General features: G+C 47.2%; 1 long non-coding RNA gene and 1 other non-coding gene across 2 annotated transcripts in view; one reads left to right on the top strand and one right to left on the bottom strand.

Moving 5' to 3' along the window:
• Window positions 1–4,356: 4,356 nt before the first annotated feature.
• trnav-aac (transfer RNA valine (anticodon AAC)) lies at window positions 4,357–4,429 on the bottom strand. Its single transcript has one exon. It is a non-coding gene; the product is annotated as a tRNA-Val (tRNA).
• Window positions 4,430–5,164: 735 nt separating this feature from the next.
• Window positions 5,165–19,074, top strand: part of LOC139280106 (uncharacterized) — a 58,045-nt gene continuing 44,135 nt past the window's right edge. The window contains exons 1-2 of the long non-coding RNA XR_011596621.1: window positions 5,165–5,256; window positions 14,325–15,383. This is a non-coding gene — a long non-coding RNA (uncharacterized lncRNA). The remainder of the gene's footprint in view (window positions 5,257–14,324; window positions 15,384–19,074) is intronic.

Raw genomic sequence — 19,074 nt, forward strand, 5'->3', positions numbered from 1 at the left:
ATTGAATGTGAAATAATGTCGGGAAGCACCGCACCACCACCATTGAAAGCCTGAGGGCCATGTTTGCCACCCACGGCCTGCCTGACATACTGGTCAGTGACAACGGGCCATGTTTCACCAGTGCCGAATTTAAAGAATTCATGACCCGCAATGGGATCAAACATGTCACCTCGGCCCCGTTTAAACCAGCCTCCAATGGGCAGGCAGAGCGGGCAATACAAACCATCAAACAGAGCCTTAAACGAGTCACAGAAGGCTCACTCCAAACCTGCCTGTCCCGAGTACTGCTCTGCTACCGCACAAGACCCCACTCGCTCACAGGGATGCCCCCGGCTGAGCTACTCATGAAAAGGACACTTAAAATCAGACTCTCGCTGGTTCACCCCAACCTGCATGATCAGGTAGAGAGCAGGCGGCAGCAACAAAATGTAAACGATGGTCACGTCACTATGTCATGGGAAATTGATCTGAATGACCCTGTGCATGTGCTAAACTATGGACATGGTCCCAAGTGCATCGCGGGCACGGTGATAGCTAAAGAAAGGAATAGGGTGTTTGTAGTCAAACTAGACAATGGACAAATTTGCAGAAAGCACCTGGACTAAACGAGGCTGCGGTTCACAGACTACCCTGAACAACCCACAGCAGACACCACCTTTTTTGAGCCCACAACACACACCCAAAGGATCAACGACACCACGCCAGACCAGGAAATCGAACCCATCATGCCCAACAGCCCAGCAAGGCCAGGTTCACCTAGCAGCCTTGCAGGGCTAACAACACGCCAGCCCAGCGAGGGCACAGTCAACACACCAGAACAGACATTTGTACTGAGGCGGTCCAAGAGGGAAAGAAAGGTTCCCGACCGCCTCACCTTGTAAATAGTTTTCACTTTGACTTTGAGGGGGGAGTGATGTTGTGTATCTGTAAAGCATGCACTCCCATGTTCCGCCACCAGGGAGCTCATCCCCTGAAGTCCCAAGGGATCCCAGCATCCCTTGGGAACACTGTATATAAGCCGGCCTCTAAGGCCTGTTCCTCACTCTGGAGTGCCTTATTAAAGACTGAGGTCACTGTTACTTTAACCTCCCTGTGTGCAGCCTCATCTATGTGAGGAACACAATAAGAAGAGTATGATACTTGTTGGAAAGAGAATCAGTATTGACAACTATTCAGGCCAATATGAGAGTGACAAGCTCTCCTACACATTTCTCGGCCCATTTGATAGTGGAGGCTCTGCTATTGACATTTCTTCTCTTGCCATTCCTCCTTCCACAGATGAAAGTCCTGGCATTGCACCAGCTGACACTTTCCAACTCGTGCAACCAGCTGCAGGATTTTCCAGCTGCTATTGCATAGCTTGTGTTTGTGCTTGAGACTGAGCTTACTTTTTTACTGACTGGTGCAGCTGTGTTCTTATAGGGAGCACTCGCATTGAACAGAAGTTTCCATATATCAGGTTATCTGACTATGAAAAGAATTGGCCATGGAATCATAGAAAATTACAGCAAAGAGGCCATCGTGTCCGTGACAGCCAACAAAGCTATCCAGCCTAATCCCACTTTCCAGCACTTGGTCCGTAGCCTTGTAAGTTACAGCACTTCAAGTACATATCCAAGTACTTTTTAAATATGGTGAGGCCCCGGCCTCGGCCCCGAGACCATCAGCAGGCCAGGGCCATTAGAGGGAGCAGCGTGCGGTGGCATACCACTGCAGGGAGCAGCGCGTGCTGCTGCAGGAGAGCGACGGCTGTGAAAAGGATGACTGGATTTGACGTCACTCAAATCCAGGTCGCTGATTGGAGCGTGGGCAGGTACAGTAGGAGCGGTGAGGTTGGGGCGAAGGAGCGGCAACAGTTCGTAGAGGGATGTGAGTGGGGCCAAGGAGAGGCGCGAGTTCGGGGCCCAGAAGAGGCGAGGGCCCAGGGGCAGCACGGGCTAGCCCACACTGTGATATGTGTGCTCACTAGGTCCGTGCATCAGAGCTGGTCTCCAGTCGTCTTGGTTAATCCTTGCCATTGGACCAAGACCTAGCTCTGTCAAGCCCGTGTGGTGGCTGGTGTACAATGGCCACCACACGTTAAAAAAATCCACGCACAGTCATCTTTCCACCTTCAAGATGTAGTTCGGGATCTGGAATATTACATTCTTCATTGAAACACCTGTGAACTCATCCCTTTTTGGCGTGGAAGCAAGTCATCCCTGTTTCGAGGGACTGCCTATGATGAAATATGGTGAGGGTTTCTGCCTCTACCACCCTTTCAGGCAGTGAGTTCCAGACCCCCATCACCTTCTGGGTGAAAAAAAATCCCTCAAATCCCCTCTAAACCTCCTACCAATTACTTTAAATCTATGCCCCCTGGTTGTTGACCACTCTGCGAAGGAAAATAGGTCCTTCCTATCCATGCCCCTCATCTCATTCTATCCATGCCCCCTAACATTTGGAAAAGCAAAGTTCGGTCAGGCAGAGTCAGCATGGATTTATGAAGGGGAAGTCATGTTTGACAAATTTGCTGGAACTCTTTGAGGATGTAATGAACAGGGTGGATAAAGGGGAACCATTGGATGTCGTGTATTTGGACTTCCAGAAAGCATTTGACATGGTGCCACATAAAAGGTTACTGCACAAGATAAAAGTTCATGGGGTTGGGGGTAATATATTAGCATGGTAGAGGATTGGCAACTAACAGAAAACAGAGAGTCGGGATAAATGGTTCATTCTCTGGTTGGCAACCAGTAACTAGTGGGTTGCCGCAGGGATCAATGCTGGGACCCCAACTATTTACAATCTATATTAACGACTTGGAAGAAGGGACTGGGTGTAACGTAGCCAAGTTTGCAGACGATACAAAGATGGGATGAAAAGCAATGTGTGAGGAGGACACAAAAAATCTGCAAAAGGACATAGATAGGTTAAGTGAGTGGGCAAAAATTTGGCAGATGGAGTATAATGTCGGAAAGTGTGAGGTCATGCACTTTGACAGAAAAAAATCAAAGAGCAAGTTATTATTTAAATGGAGAAAGATTGCAAAGTGCTGCAGTACAGCGGGACCTGGGGGCACTTGTGCATGAAACACAAAAAGATAGAATGCAGGTACAGCAAGTGATCAGGAAGGCCAATGGTATCTTGGCCTTTACTGCAAAGGGGATGGAGTATAAAAGCAGGGAAGTCTTGCTACAGCTATATAAGGTATTGGTGAGGCCACACCTGGAATACTGCGTGCAGTTTGGGTTTTCATATTTACGAAAGGATATACTTGCTTTGGAGGCAGTTCAGAGAAGGTTCACGAGGTTGATTCCGGGGATGAGGGGGTTGACTTATGAGGAAAGGTTAAGTAGGTTGGGCCTCTACTCATTGGAATTCAGAAGAATGAGAGGTGATCTTATCAAAACGTATAAGATTATGAGGGGGTTTGACAATGTGGATGCAGAGAGGATGTTTCCACTGGTGGGGGAGACTAGAACTAGAGGGCATGATCTTAGAATAAGGGGCCGTCCATTTAAAACAGAGATGAGGAGAAATGTATTTTCTCAGAGGGTTGTAAATCTGTGGAATTCGGTGCCTCAGAGAGCTGAGGAAGCTGGGACATTGAATAAATTTAAGACAGAAATAGACAGTTTCTTAAATGATAAGGGGATAAGGGGTTATGGGGAGCGGGCGGTGAAGTGGAGCTGAGACCATGATCAGATCAGCCAAATCTTATTGATTGGCGGAGCAGGCTCGAGGGGCCGTATGGCCTACTCCTGTTCCTGTTTCTTACCCCAATCAGGTCTCCCCTCAGCCTCCTCTGTTCCAGAGAAAACAATCCCACCCTATCCCAGCCGATGCCATATCAGGCACTTTTGAGTCATTTCCTCAGCTATCAAAAGAATGCAAAATTCCCAAATAGTTGCCACAAACACTTTTCTCTGCGTTCTGCTATAGATGGTAACTATTGTTACATACTTTAGGTCTTGATGGGAGTGTACAACCTCTCCAGGTGTGGTCAGCTCAGTGAAAGCCCCAATAGCTGCAATTGTAACAACATGCGTGCTTTTCATAATTGTATAATCCCAGCCTTGCCAGTGACAAGGGTGGCACATACACACTCTCAGAGTTGCAGTAAATAAAAGTGTTGTTAGCATTTCCCTACATAAACCCAGTAACAACAGCTGACTTGAAAAATACTTAATTGGCTGTAAAATGCTTTGGGACATTGGGCAGTTTAATGTGCCTCAAAAGAAAAAAAATGCAAACTCCTATCCCCAGACATATAATTGTAAACGCGTAAGATTACATTTAAAATCAAAAACAATGAATAAGAAAGTTAACTTCCATCATTTCTTGAAATTATTGGTAACAAAAAATGGTGAGAACTGTTTCCGCCCGGTTTCGAACCGGGGACCTTTCGCGTGTTAGGCGAACGTGATAACCACTACACTACGGAAACTGCCGTGAGAGACGAGGGAGGTAATGCCACCCAATGTGAAGGACGCTGCGTGTGAAGCTCTCCTCAGCAGTGGACCCACCAACCAGCAGCTGCACCAAGACCGGGAACAGCGGCCAAGGAGATCCGTGCAGGTGATTAAAGTGCAGCGGCCTGGCCCCGCTCTTTCACACTCGGTCTCAGGCTCAGGCTCAGATCCCCGGCCCCACTCACTCACACGCTCAGTCAGACTCAGCTCCCGCGCCGCGCTGCCTCTCCCGTGCCGTCAGATACTGAAACAGCCCGGGCGGCGGGCGGGCGGCCACTGAGCGGGCCTCCTGCACCGAATATAATACTCATCCTATCAGATAAAATGCAGGCGGGTCGCGCCGGGCTGCTCGGGTGATAATCTGCGCTTTGGTTACCGTTACAGCTAGCTTCAGGAGGGAAGGGAAGGGAAGGGAGGTTTGTTCAGTCTTGCACAACACAAGTCACAGTAAGAAAAGATATTGGAGAATGCGGGCATCGATCCCGCTACCTCTCACATGCTAAGCGAGCGCTCTACCATTTGAGCTAATTCCCCTCTGGACAATGATATGGTTGCCACTATATTAAAAAGCCTCTATTATGTTTACCATCTGGTTTGTGTACAACATGCTAAATAGCAAGAAATCATGCGGGAGCAGCGCGGCTCTCAGCGCAAGCCCCAACCTGAGGGGAAACACCTTGTTGCCACGCCACAGGGGCCTTAAAAGGAGCGGCGTGGAGGCAAGGTACAGCGTGAGCCAGTTCAGGAGGGCGACTGGATTGGACGTCGCCATAATCCAGGTCGCTGATTGCAGCATGGGCAGGTACTGCAGGAGAGGTGGCAAGCAGCAGAGGAGCGGCGAGGTCGGGGCGAAGGAGCGGCATGAGATTGTAGAGCGGGGCCCAAAAGAGGCGAGGGCCCAGGGCAGCGCGGACCAGCCCACACTGCTATATGTGTGGGGTGATCTTATAGAAACATTTAAAATAATAAAGGGGATAGACAAGATAGAGGCAGAGAGGTTGTTTCCACTGGTCGGGGAGACTGGAACTAGGGGGCACAGCCTCAAAATACGGGGGAGCCAATTTAAAACCGAGTTGAGAAGGAATTTCTTCTCCCAGAGGGTTGTGAATCTGTGGAATTCTCTGCCCAAGGAAGCAGTTGAGGCTAGCTCATTAAATGTATTCAAATCACAGATAGATAAATTTTTAACCAATAAGGGAATTAAGGGTTACGGGGAGCGGGCGGATAAGTGGAGCTGAGTCCACGGCCAGATCAGCCATGATCTTGTTGAATGGCGGAGCAGGCTCGAGGGGCTAGATGGCCTACTCCTGTTCCTAATTCTTATGTTCTTATGTGTGCACACTAAGTCCGTGCAGCAGAGCTGCTCTCCAGTCGTCTTGGGTAATCCTTGCCACTGGACCAAGACCTAGCTCTGTCAAGCCCGTGTAGTGGCTGGTGTACAACGGCCACCACACGTTAAAAAAATCCAAGCACAGGCATCTTCCACCCTTCAATATGCAGTTCGGGACCTTAAATATCCTTTTTGGTGTGGAAGCAAGTCATCCTCGATACGAGGGACGTTTAAAAAGAAGAGAAGAAATAGCAAGAGTTTAGTTCAATGAGGAATCCCCTCCCACCAATCATTTTGATGCCACACTTTTTAACTGCTTAGCTACACTTTTCAATATTAACTTCCTACTTCTTTGGGGTAAATAACTCAAAACCGGCCCCCTGCAAATCAGAAGCATTCATTTTTATTAAAGTCAGAGTTACAAATGACTACCAATGCGACTGTGATCATAGTAAACTATCCCTCCTCATCCTTCTTGACCTGTCTACCACCTTTGACACTGTTGACCATACCATCCTTCTGCAACGCCTCACCTCCATTGTCTAACTGAGTGGGACTACCCTCGCCTGGTTCCACTGAAACCTAACCAGTGATGGCCAGAGAATTTCTTGCAATGACCTCTCTTCCTGCCCTTACATCGTTACCTCTGGAGTTCTCAAAGATCTATCCTTGCCCCCCTCCTATTTCTCATTTACAGGCTGCCCCTCAGCGACACCATCCGAAAACATGAGATCAGGTTCCACATGTACGCTGACGACACCCAACTCTACCTCACCACAACCTCTCTCGATGCCTCCACTGTCTCAAACTTGTCACACTGCTTTAACGACTTCCAGTACTGGATGAGTAAAAATTTCCTCCAACTATATTTTAGGAAGACCAAAGCCACAAATTCTAGCCACTGACTCCAAACCTCTCCCTGGCAACTGTCTGAGGCTGACTCAGACCGTTCGCAACCTTGGTGTCATATTTCATCCCTGATGAGCATCCGACCACATATCCACTCCATCACCAAGACCACCTATTTCCACCTCCGAAACATTGCCCATTGCCACCCCTGCCTCAACTCATCTGCTGCTGAAACCGCCGTCCATGCCTTTGTTATAGAGATAGTGGATGCATTGGTTGTCATCTTCCAAAATTCCATAGATTCTAGAAAGGTTCCCACGGATTGTAAGGTAGAAAATGTAACCCTGCTATTTAAGAAAAGAGGAAGGGAGAAAAACTGAGAACTACAGACCAGTTAGCCTGACATCAGTAGTAGGCAAAATGCTAGATTCTATTATTAAGGATGTGGTAACAGGGCACTTAGAAAATAATAACAACAGAAAATGCTGGAAATCTCAGTGGGTCAGGCAGCAGTTGTGGAGAGAAACTGAATTAACGTTTCAGATCGATGACTTAGAAAATAATAATAGGATTAGGCAGAGTCAACACGGATTTATGAATCAGATTTGACAAACCTGTTCGAGTTTTCTGAGGTTATAACAAGCAGAATAAATAAGGGAGAACCAGTGGATGTGTATTTGGATTTTCAGAAGTCATTCAAAAAGGTGCCACACAAGAGGTTATTAAACAAAATTAGGGCTCATGGGATTGGGGGTAATATACTAGCATGGATTGAGGATTGCTAAAAGGACAGAAAACAGAGTAGAAATAAATGGGTCATTTTCGGGTTGGCAGGCTAACTAGCAAGGATCAGTGCTTGGGCCTCAGCTATTCACAATCTATATGAATGATTTGGGTGAGGAGACCAAATGTAATACAGGGTATATCCAAGTTTGCTGATGACACAAAGCTAGGTGGGAATGTAAATTGTGACGAGGATGCAAAGAGACTTCAAGGGCAGATAGACAGGCTAAGTGACTGTGCAAGAACATGGCAAATGGAATATAATATGGAGAAATGTGAAACATAGAAACATAGAAAATAGGTGCAAGAGTAGGCCATTCGGCCCTTCGAGCCTGCACCACCAGTCAATAAGATCATGGCTGATCATTCATCTCAGTACCCCTTTCCTGCTTTCTCTCCATACCGCTTGATCCCTTTAGCTGTAAGGGCCATATCTAACTCCCTCTTGAATATATCCAAGAAACTGGCATCAACAACTCTCTGCAGCAGGGAATTCCACAGGTTAACAACTCTCTGACTGAAGAAGTTTCTCCTCATCTCAGTCCTAAATGGCTTACCCCTTATCCTTAGATTATGTCCCCTGGTTCCGGACTTCACCAACATCGGGAACATTCTTCCCGCATCTAACCTGTCCAGACCAGCAGAATTGTTTATGTTTCTATGCGATCCCCTCTCATCCTTCTAAACTCCAGTATATAAAGGCCCAGTTGATCCAGTCTCTCCTGATATGTCAGTCCAGCCATCCCAGGAATCAATCTGGTGAACCTTCGCTGCACTCCCTCAATAGCAAGAATGTCCTTCCACAGATTAGGAGACCAAAACTGAACACAATATTCCAGCTGCAGCCTCACCAAGGCCCTGTACAACTGCAGTAAGACCTCCCTGCTCCTATACTCAAATCCCCTAGCTATGAAGGCCAACATACCATTTGCCTTCATCACTGCCTGCTGTACCTGCATGCCAACTTTCAATGACAGCCTTCAGAACACTTCTACTGAAAGAAATCTAAGGCCCAATATCTCTCATTTTGCCAAAAATAGGGAAAAAGCACATTTTCTTCAATATTAATGAAATGGTAATGTAATGTGTGATATCAGAGAGTATGATTTCATCAGCAGCCATGAAAAAGCACTGGTAAATCACACTCACCTGCAATAATGATCATTTAATGTACATCAAACAACTAATGTGTTCCTTGAGTGTGATAGTGCAGCTGTGGCACAAATTTTTAGAGTATCTGAACCCCAATCGTGAACAAAAATAAACCTAATTTAACAATTAGGCCTTTCAAATGTGGGTGATCACAATAATGGAGTCAACTCTATGGGGGAGAAAGTCACGTGATTTGCGCCTCCTGTTAGTGCTGACCGCGCGAACGATTTCTCATCCAGGGCCACTATCGCCTCCCACGAAATTCCACAGGAGTTAGCAGAGGCACAAACCAGTAGCATCCCGCTCCTGCCGGTAGTGCTCCGGGGCCGCTGCGCCGACACCGTCACTTGTGCACAGCGGTCCGTTTTCGCCCCAGAGCGAAAATTCGGTAGCGCCCCGTCCCAGGTGAGGCCTCGCCAAGGCCCTGTACAACTGCAGTAAGACCTCCCTGCTCCTTTACTCAAATCCCCTAGCTATGAAGGCTAACAGGCCATTTGCCTTCTTCACCGCCTGCTGTACCTGCATGCCAGCTTTCAATGACTGATAAACCATGACTCCCAGGTCTCGTTGCACCTCCCTTTTTCCTAATCTGCCGCCATTCAGATAATATTCTACCTTTATGTTTTTGCCACCAAAGTGGATAACCTCACATTTATCCACATTATACTGCATCTGCCATGCATTTGCCCACTCACCTAACCTGTCCAAATCACCCTGCAGCCTCTTAGCATCTTCCTCACAGCTCAAACCGCCACCCAGTTTAGTGTCATCTACAAACTTGGAGATATTGCACTCAATTCCTTCATCCAAATCATTGATGTATATTGTAAAGAGCTGGGGTCCCAGCACTGAGCCCTGCGGCACTCCACTAGTCACTGGCTCCCATTCCGAAAAGGACCCGTTTATCCCGACTCTGTGCTTCCTGTCTGTCAACCAGTTCTCTATCCACGCCAGTACATTACCCCCAATACCATGTGCTTTGATTTTGCACACCGATCTCTTATGTGGGACCTTGTCAAAGGCCTTTTGGAAGTCCAAATACACCACATCCACTGGTTCTCCCTTGTCCACTCTACTAGTTACATCCAGAATTCCAGAAGATTTGTCAAGCATGATTTCCCTTTCATAAATCCATGTTGACTTAGACCGATCCTGTCACTGCTTTCCAAATGTGCTGCTATTTCATCCTTAATAATGGATTCCAACATTTTCCCCACTACTGATGTCAGGCTAACCGTTCTATAATTACCCGTTTTCTCTCACCCTCCTTTTTAAAAAAGTGGTGTTACATTAGCTACCCTCCAGTCCATAGGAACTGATCCAGAGTCGATAGACTGTTGGAAAATGATCACCAATGCATCCACTATTTCTAGGGCCACTTCCTTAAGTACTCTGAGATGCAGACAATCAGGCTCCGGGGATTTATCGGCCTTCAATTTCCCGCCTAATAAGGATATCCTTCAGTGCCTCCTCACTAGACCCTCGGTCCCCTAGTACATCCGGAAGGTTATTTGTGTCTTCCTTTGTGAAGATAGAACCAAAGTATTTGTTCAGTTGGTCTGCCATTTCTTTGTTCTCCATTATAAATTCACCTGAGTCCGACTGGAAGGGACCTACGTTTGTCTTCACTAATCTTTTTCTCTTCGCATATCTATAGAAGCTTTTGCAGTCAATTTTTATGTTCCCGGCAAGCTTCCTCTTGTACTCTATTTTCCCTCTCCTAATTAAACCCTTTGTCCTCCTCTGCTGAATCTAAATTTCTCCCAGTCCTCAGGTTTGCTGCTTTTCCTGGCCAATTTATATGCCTCTTCCTTGGATCTAATACTATCCTTAATTTCCCTTGTTAGCCACGGTTGAGCCATCTTTACTGTTTTATTTTTACTCCTGACAGGGATGTACAATTGTTGAAGTTCATCCATGTGATCTATAAATGTTTGCCATTGCCTATCCACTGTCAACCCTTTAAGTATCATTTGCCAGTCTATTCTAGCCAATTCACACCTCATGCCATCGAAGTTAGCTTTCCTTAAGTTCAGGATCCTAGTTTCTGAATTAACCGTGTCACTCTCCATCTTAATAAAGAATTCTACCATATTATGGTCACTCTTCCCCAAGGGGCCTCGCACAACAAGATTACGAATTAGTCCCTTCTCATTACACATCACCCAGTCAAGGATGGCTAGCTCTCTAGTTGGTTCCTCGACATATTGGTCAAGAAAACCATCCCTAATACACTCCAGGAAATCCTCCTCCACCGCATTGCTACCAGTTTGGTTAGCCCAATCTATATGTAAATTAAAGTTGGCCATGATAACTGCTGTATCTTTATTGCACGCATCCCTTATTTCTTGTTTAAAGTAGTCCACTTTGGTAGGAAAAATAGAAAATACAAGTATTTTTTTAACAGTGAGAGATTGGGAAATGTTGGTGTTCAGAGGGACCTGGGTGTCCTTGTACACGAATCACTGTTAACATGCAGGTACAGCAAGCAATTAAGAAAGCAAATGGTATATTGGGCTTTATTACAAGAGGATTTGAGTATAAGAGTAAAAATGGCTTACTGCAATTAAATAGGGCCCTGGTGAGACCATACCTGGAGTACGGTGTACAGTTTTGGTCTCCTTACCTAAGGAAGAATATACTTGCCATAGAGGGAGTGCAATGAAGGATCACCAGGCTGATTCCTGGGATGGGGCGATTGCCCAATGAGGAGAGATTGAGTAGACTAGGCCTACATTCTCTCGAGTTTAGATGAGTAAGAGGTGATCTCATTGAAATATACAACATTCTTACAGGGCTTGACAGGGTTGATGCAGGGAGGATGTTTCCCCTGGCTGGGGAGTCTAGAACCAGGGCTCACAGTCTCAGAATAAGGGGTCGGCCATTTAGGCCTGAGATGAGGAGAATTTTTTTCATTCAGAGGGTGGTAAGTCTTTGGAATTCTCTACCCCAGAGGGCTGTGAAAGCTCAGTCATTGAGTATATTCAAGACAGATAGATTTTTGAATGTTAGTGGAATTAAGGGATATGGGGATAGTGCAGGAAAGCGGAGTTGATGTAGAAGATCAGCCATGATCTTATTAAATGGCAGAGCAGGCTCGAGGGGCTGAATGGCCTACTCCTGCTCCTAATTCTTATGTTTTTATTTTCTTAATGCTCTCCTGACTGGCCTCCCATCATACATTGGCTCCTGGTCCGGCAATGCCTCGATTTTAAAATCTCATCTATAGTGTATGCAGGCACCTTTGGTAATCCCATGTGATGCACTGCGTTCGCCGGTTTAGAGTCCTGGGTCAGTATTCGCCTGGAGTCGCCAGCCAAAGCCATGTAGGCCTGGCTCACTTGAATTGCTTTCTGCAGGGTGACTGTGATGTCCGCAGAGAGCAATTTGTGTAGGAGGCCCCCGTGACCGATTCCGATGACAAATATGTCCCTTAGTGCTTCATTAAGGTGGTTTCCAAAACCACATGGTGCAGCTAGTCTTCTTAAATGTGCAGCATACTTAGTAATTTCTTGGCCTTCGGGTCACCGGTAAGTATAGAACCGGTGCCTGGCTGTGAGGATGCTTTCTTTTGGTTTTAGTTGCTCCTGTATTAGTGTTACAAGTTCCTCATAGCTCTTGCTGATTGTCTTCTCCAGGGCTAGCAAGTCCGTGACGAGACAATGGATGGTGGGCCCACAACTGCTAAGCAGGATGGCCCTGCGCTTTTTCGATTGTGTAGTCGGTGTGTCCCCATCCAGGTCGTTGGCTATGAAGAAATGTCCCAATCTTCCCCATCGGTAACTTGCTGAAAGTTGCTGAGATTTGACATGCTGAGCGTGTAGTTCGTGACCTCGTCGCCAGTCGTAGTGTATGCAGGCACCTTTGGTAATGACTCCACGAGACAGGGTACGGTACTTAAACTGTGTAAACTGTAGTCCTTTATTTGCAGCTCCTCAGTTGCCTGCAGTGTATAGGTAACCCTTAGGCCTCAGCAGCAGCACCCTCTGGTGTACAGTAAGGTGTGTACAATGTAAGGTACATTCAGTGTTACAGACATCATATAACAATACAAGCATGCATACATAACATCATCCTTGTTTTTAAATCCCTCCATGGCCTCGCCCCTCCCTATCTCTAACCTTCTGCAGGCCTACAACCCTCCGAGATTGCTGCATTCTTCCAATTCTGGCCTCTTGCGCATCTCTGATTTTAATCGCTCTTCCATTGGTGGTCGTGCCTTCAGCTACCTAGGCCCAAAGCTCTGGAATTCAATCCTTGAACCTCTCCATCTCTCTTTCCTCCTTTAAGACGCTCCTTAAAACCTACCTCTTTGACCAAGCTCAACTGCCCTAATATCTCCTTATGTGTTCGGTGTCAAATTTTATTTGATAATGCCCCTGTGAAGCGCCCTGTGATGTTTTACTATGTTAAAGGCGCTATATGAATACAAGTTGTTATTATTCCTGCTTCTGCCTGTGCCACAAATGACAATTTAATGACACTGGGATTGCAATGATTAACAACCATCAAATTCTTCTCTATCGCAGCGATCTGCTTAAAATGTAGATTAAGCCTGCCCAGTTTATTCCTTGGTATTCTTTTTAAACACAATGTGTGATGGGAGAAGGACACCTCTGTGCATTAAACATAGAAACATAGAAAATAGGTGCAGGAGTACGTCATTCGGCCCTTCGAGCCTGCACCACCATTCAATAAGATCATGGCTGATCATTCCCTCAGTACCCCTTTCCTGCTTTCTTTCCATACCCCTTGATCCCTTTAGCCATAAGGGCCATATCTAACTCCCTCTTGAATATATCCAATGAACTGGCATCAACAACTCTGCGGTAGGGAATTCCACAGGTTAACAAAGCTCTGAGTGAAGAAGTTTCTCCTCATCTCAGTCCTAAATGGCTTACCCCTTATCCTTAGACTATGTCCCCTGGTTCTGGACTGCCCCAACATCGGGAACATCCTTCCCGCATCTAACCTGTCCAGTCCCGTCAGAATTTTATATGTTTCTATGAGATCCCCTCTCATCCTTCTAAACTCCAGTGAATACAGGCCCAGTTGATCCAGTCTCTCCTCATATGTCAGTCCTTCCATCCCGGGATTCGGTCTGGTGAACCTTCGCTGTACTCCCTCACTAGCAAGAACGTCCTTCCTCAGATTAGGAGACAAAACTGAACACAATATTCCAGGTGAGGCCTCACTAAGGTGCTGTACAACTGCAGCAAGATCTCCCTGCTCCTATACTCAAATCCCCTAGCTATGAAGGCCAACATACTGTGGTGTATGTAGCACACAAATCACTGACTCCACACGGTCTGGTGTTAATCTAACTGCTGTGACCTTCGTCCTTTATTGTTCAGCTCCAGAGTGCCTCTCAGGTGTGATGGTCAGCCTTTTATATTGCCTGTTGCAGGTACTTCCAGGTTTCCCACCACAGCGCCCTCTGTGGTGTACCATAGTGCTTACATTACATTTAAGGTACCAGGATGATACACACATCAATATATAACATCACACTTGTCCAACGGAAGGCAGGTAGGCATAGACAGTGCGTTAGTATGGTACATGTTATCTGGTACATTAACTAGTTATTGACTGGTAGCGGATCCCTGATTTCCTTGTTAGCTCTTATCATTAATTGTACTTCATATCCATTATTTTACACAAATACAGTGGCCATTCAGCAGTAAAATATTAATTCTTATTATAAATTCGCCATCTCACATTAACATAGCTCATTTTAGACTCGTTCTGTCTTACAGAAGTCCCTTGTGGGGACCACCACATGGTAAGGCCCTTTTAAGACTCCCGGGTGCATTTCCTTTTTAAGGCGCCATCGTTGATGCAGGAGGATTCCACGAGGCTTCCCCTTGGGTGCCGCCATCTTTGATGCTCTGCTGCTCTGGACCGAGGCCGCCGCCATCTTGCTCTCCGCCGCTCCGGATGCCCTCCGCCGCTGCAGCCTCCGCTCCCCTCCGCTGCCACTTGACTTTCCGCCTCTCCTGCGGCCGTCGTCGTCGCTTCTCCGGCGGCCACCGTAGCCTCTCCAGCGGCCGCACTTGCCGCCCCCCTGCGACCTCCCCTGCAGCCGCCGTGGCCACCAACCTCCAGCTGCTGCCGCCACCCGACTCTCCCTCTGCATGAGCCCCTCCGATCCGCCGGCCATCCTGGATCCCTCACACCCAGCCCACAGCACCCCGTCGGCTCATCACCACCCCCCCATTAGGCCCCTCTCTGCAGGGCTGCTTGCCTGTGGGGGCTGAGGCTGCAGGGTCTCTGTGTGAGGTCCGGGCCTGGGGCTTGCCTGTGGGGGGATTGAGGCTGCAGCTCCAGCTCGGTCGGCGCTGCTCTCTGAGGACCCGGGGCACGGCAGCACCCCGGGGAGCAGCAGCCTGTGGAGTGGTGAAGTCTTCCCAGCTCCCACGGACCGTCCCCATCCACCTCCGGCCGAGGAGTGTCGGCCCATCACCTGCAATGACCCACAAAGGTAAACCATGCGTCTCGTCCCCTTGGGATACCTGCACCTCCGCTCTGCCAAGAACAGGTATTAGTTCCCTGGTGTAGGTACGCAGCTTCGCCGTGACCGGGACCAGCTTGGGTCGTGCAGCTGGGTTAATCCACAGTTTATCAAAAGTTCTCCGACTCATCAACAACGGACCCGAGCCTGTGTCCACTTCCATTCTCACAGGGACTCCATTGATTTTTACTTCCATTACCACTGGGGGCAAATCGTCGGTACACGTGTACAGTCCCAACACCTCATCGTCTTCTGCCTGCTCCTCGCTGGATGGTGGATCATCCCCCATCTCCTCAGCTACACGGTGAGTCTGGTTTCTTTTACACTTACGCTGAAGGTGGCCTTTCGTGTGGCAGGTATTGCACGTGTACTCCGCAAACCTGCACTGGTGAGCCCCATGGCTTCCTCCACAGCACCAGCATGGTGCTGTTTGATTGGCCCCCCTCAGCGGACTCTGAGTTCCAGGACCCCGAGGTCCATGCTCTTTGCCCTGGGCAGAGCCACGTTCTGCAGTTTTGTCTGTGGTGGGCGCTATCCTGTGGACAGTGCCTGCCGGGTTCGAGACTGTGTGGATTATTTGCTTGGTGCTGCAAGTCGAGGTCATATGTGCCCAGCTGATGGTGATGGCCTTTGTCAGAGTGACTGTGGGTTCTGTGACTAACAGCTTGTGAAGGAGGCCCTTGTGGCCAATCCCCATAATGAAAATGTCCCGTAACGCCTTGTCAAGGTGTGCGCCAAAATCACACGGCGCAGCGAGTCTCCTGAGGTCCGCAGCATATTTGGTGACATCCTGGCCCTCAGGTCTGCAGGTCTTCGGTTTCAACTGGTCACGCATGAGTTCAGTCAGCTCCTCGTATGACTTGTCTCTTGCGCTCCCGGGTGCCAGCAAATCCCTGACGAGACAGTAAACCTCATCTCCACAACTGGAGAGCAATATCGCCTTACGCTTATCTCTCATTGCGTCCGTGCCCTCTGTCAGGTCGTTTGCTGTGAAGTAGTACTCGAGCCTTTCTGTAAAGGCCTCCCAATCATTGCCCACGGTAAAATCCTTTAGCGAGCCCAGAGTAGCCATGGTTGCGTGGAGTTCGTCCGCTTCCTTGTCGCCAATGTGGTGTATGTAGCACACAAATCACTGACTCCACACGGTTTGGTGTTAATCTAACTGCTGTGACCTTCGTCCTTTATTGTTCAGCTCCAGAGTGCCTCTCAGATGTGGTGGTCAGCCTTTTATAGTGCTTGTTGCAGGTACTTCCAGGTTTCCCACCACAGCGCCCTCTGTGGTGTACCATTGTGCTTACATTACATTTAAGGTACCAGGACGATACACATATCCATACAAAACACATACTATTTGCCTCCTTCACCGCCTGCTGTACCTGAATGCTAACTTTCAATGACACCCAGGTCTCGTTGCACCGCCCCTTTTCCTAATCTGCCACCATTCAGATAATATTCTGCTTTCGTGTTTTTGTCACCAAAGTGGATAACCTCACATTTATCCATATTATACTTAATCTGCCACGCGTTTGCCTACTCACCTAACCTGTACAAGTCACCCTGCAGCCTTTTAGCATCCTCCTCACAGCTCACACCGCCACCCAGCTTAGTGTCATCTACAAACTTGGAGATATTACACTCAATTCCCTCATCCAAATCATTAATGTATATTGTAAATTCTCGAAGATTTGTCAAGCAGGATTTCCCTTTCATAAATCCATGCTGACTTGGACCGATCCTGTCACTGCTTTCCAAATGTGCTGCTATTTCATCTTTAATAATTGATTCCAACATTTTCCCCACTACTGATGTCAGGCTAACTGATCTATAATTCCCTGTTTTCTCTCTCCCTCCTTTCTTAAAAAGTGGTGTTACGTTAGCTACGCAGTCCATAGGAATCGATCCAGAATCGATAGACTGTTGGAAAATGATCACCAATGCATCCACTATTTCTAGGGCTACTTCCTTAAGTACTCTGGGATGCAGACTATCAGGCCCCAAGGATTTATTGGCCTTCAATTCCATCAATTTCCCTAACACAATTTCCCGCCTAATAAGGATTTCCTTCAGTTCCTCCTTCTCACTGGACCCTCGGTCCCCTAGTATTTCCGGAAGGTTATTTGTGTCTTCCTTCATGAAGACAGAATCAAAGTATTTGTTTAACTGGTCCACCATTTCTTTGTTCTCCATTATAAAGTCACCTGAATCTGACTGCAAGGGACCTACGTTTGTTTTCACTAATCTTTTTCTCTTCACAAATCTATAGAAGCTTTTGCAGTCAGTTTTTATGTTCCCAGCAAGCTTCCTCTCATACTCTATTTTCCCCTCCTAATTAAACCCTTTGTCCTCCTCTGCTGTATGACAAAATTCTCCCAGTCCTGAGGTTTGCTGCTTTTTCTGGCCAATTTATATGCCTCTTCCTTGGATTTAACACTATCCTTAATTTCCCTTGTTAGCCACGGTTGAGCCACCTTCCCCGTTTTATTTTTACTCCAGACAGGGATGTACAATTGTTGAAGTTCATCCATGTGATCTTTAAATGTTTGCCATTGCCTATCCACCGTCAACCCTTTAAGTATCACTCGGCAGTCTATTCTAGCCAATTCACGTCTCATACCATCGAAGTTACCTTTCCTTAAGTTCAGGACACTAATCTCTGAATTAACTGTGTCACTCTCCATCTTAATAAAGAATTCTACCATATTATGGTCACTCTTCCCCAAGGGGCCTCGCACATCATCATTATAGGCAGTCCCTCGAAACGAGGATGACTTGCTTCGCACAACAAGATTGTTAATTAGTCTTTTCTCATTACACATCACCCAGTCTAGGATGGCCAGCACTCTAGTTGGTTGCTCAACATATTGGTCTAGAAAACCATCCCTAATACACTCCAGGAAATATTCCTCCACTGCATTGCTACCAGTTTGGTTCGCCCAATCAATATGTAGATTAAAGTCGCCCATGATAACTGTTGTACCTTTATTGCACACATCCCTAATTTCTTGTTTGATGCTGTCCCCAACCTCACTACTACGGTTTGGTGGTCTGTACACAACTCCCACGAGCTTTTTGTGCCCTTTGGTATTCTGTAGCTCCACCCATACAGATTCCACATCATCCAAGCTAATGTCCTTCCTTACTATTGCATTAATTTCCTCTTTAACTAGCAACACCACCCCGCCTCCTTTTCCTTTCTGTCTATCCTTCCTAAATGCTGAATACCCTTGGATGTTGAGTTCCCAGCCTTGGTCACCCTGGAGCCATGTCTCCGTGATGCCAATTACATCATGTCCGTTAACTGCTATCTGCGCAGTTAATTCGTCCACCTTATTCCGAATACTCCTCGCATTGAGGCTCAGAGCCTTCAGGCTTGTCTTTTTAACACCCTTTGCCCCTTTAGAATTTTGCTGTAATGTGGCCCTTTTTGATTTTTGCCTTGGGTTTCTATGCCCTCCACTTTTACTTTTCTTCTTTCTATCTTTTGCTTCTGCCTCCATTCTACTTCCCTCTGTCTCCCTGCATAGGTTCCCATCCCCCTGCCATATTAGTTTAACCTCTCCCCAACAGCACTAGCAAACACTCCCCCTAGGACATTGGTTCTGGTCCTGCCAGGGTCAGACTGTCTGGTTTGTACTGGTCCCACCTCCCCCAGAACCGGTTCCAATGTCGCAGGAATTTGAATCCCTCCCTTCTGCACCACTCCTCAAGCCATGTATTCATCTGAGCTATCCTGCGATTCCTACTCTGACTTGCATGTGGCACTGGTAGCAATCCTGAGATTACGACTTTTGAGGTCCTACTTTTTAATTTAGCTCCTAGCTCCCTAAATTCATCTTGTAGGGCCTCATCCTGTTTTTTACCTATATCGTTGGTACCTATATGCACCATGACAACTCGCTGTTCACCCTCCCTCTTCAAAATGTCCTGCACCCGCTCTGAGCCATCCTTGACCCAGCAACTCCAGCAAAATTGTAATCCCAATGTCAAACAGACTT

The sequence above is a fragment of the Pristiophorus japonicus genome, chromosome 14 (genome assembly GCF_044704955.1).
Source record: "Pristiophorus japonicus isolate sPriJap1 chromosome 14, sPriJap1.hap1, whole genome shotgun sequence".
Lineage (NCBI taxonomy): Eukaryota > Metazoa > Chordata > Chondrichthyes > Pristiophoridae > Pristiophorus > Pristiophorus japonicus.